This window comes from Antrostomus carolinensis, unplaced genomic scaffold (genome assembly GCF_000700745.2).
Source record: "Antrostomus carolinensis isolate BGI_N321 unplaced genomic scaffold, ASM70074v2 scaffold32720, whole genome shotgun sequence".
NCBI classification, from domain to species: Eukaryota; Metazoa; Chordata; class Aves; order Caprimulgiformes; family Caprimulgidae; genus Antrostomus; species Antrostomus carolinensis.
In genome coordinates, this window is record NW_010289651.1 from 8,234 (window position 1) to 8,711 (window position 478).

At 60.3% G+C, this 478-nt stretch overlaps 1 protein-coding gene across 1 annotated transcript in view; it reads right to left on the bottom strand.

Annotated features, from left to right (window-relative positions):
• Positions 1-478, bottom strand: part of GRK6 (G protein-coupled receptor kinase 6) — a 13,391-nt gene that overhangs the window by 6,650 nt on the left and 6,263 nt on the right. The gene's annotated exons all lie outside the window — the stretch shown is intronic.

The window sequence follows — 478 nt, forward strand, 5'->3', positions numbered from 1 at the left end:
GCTCTGCATTCAGACAGCGACACCAGTTACCACACACAGAGCTAACGCTCCCCTGAAGACTGCAGCAAATCCATTGCCACAGCCCTGCGCTCAGTTAGGCAACGTGCTCCAGCTACTGTTCAGGGGTGGAGGCCATAAGCCCCGTTTGCCTCACAGCTTCCGCTTTGCCCCCGGAGCCAGGACCTCAGCCACTGCTTCTGAACAAAGGGGCCCGGGGGCCCCGGCGGCAGCAGCCGGCGTAACCTAACCACAACGGCCACATCTGCGGCCAGCATGAGAAGACAGCTGGCTCTGGGACTGCAGCTGTCAGCTCTGCTCCACGGGTGCCTACGAGATCCTGGCACAAGACTAGGAACAGCATGGCCAGATGCTGAGGCTTGTTGAAACAGGGTCTTCCCAAATGGCAACTCAGACCCACAGCACACTGAGAGGAGTGACAGAGGTTTCTGCAGCAGCTTGTGGCTCCCCCAGCCCCCAG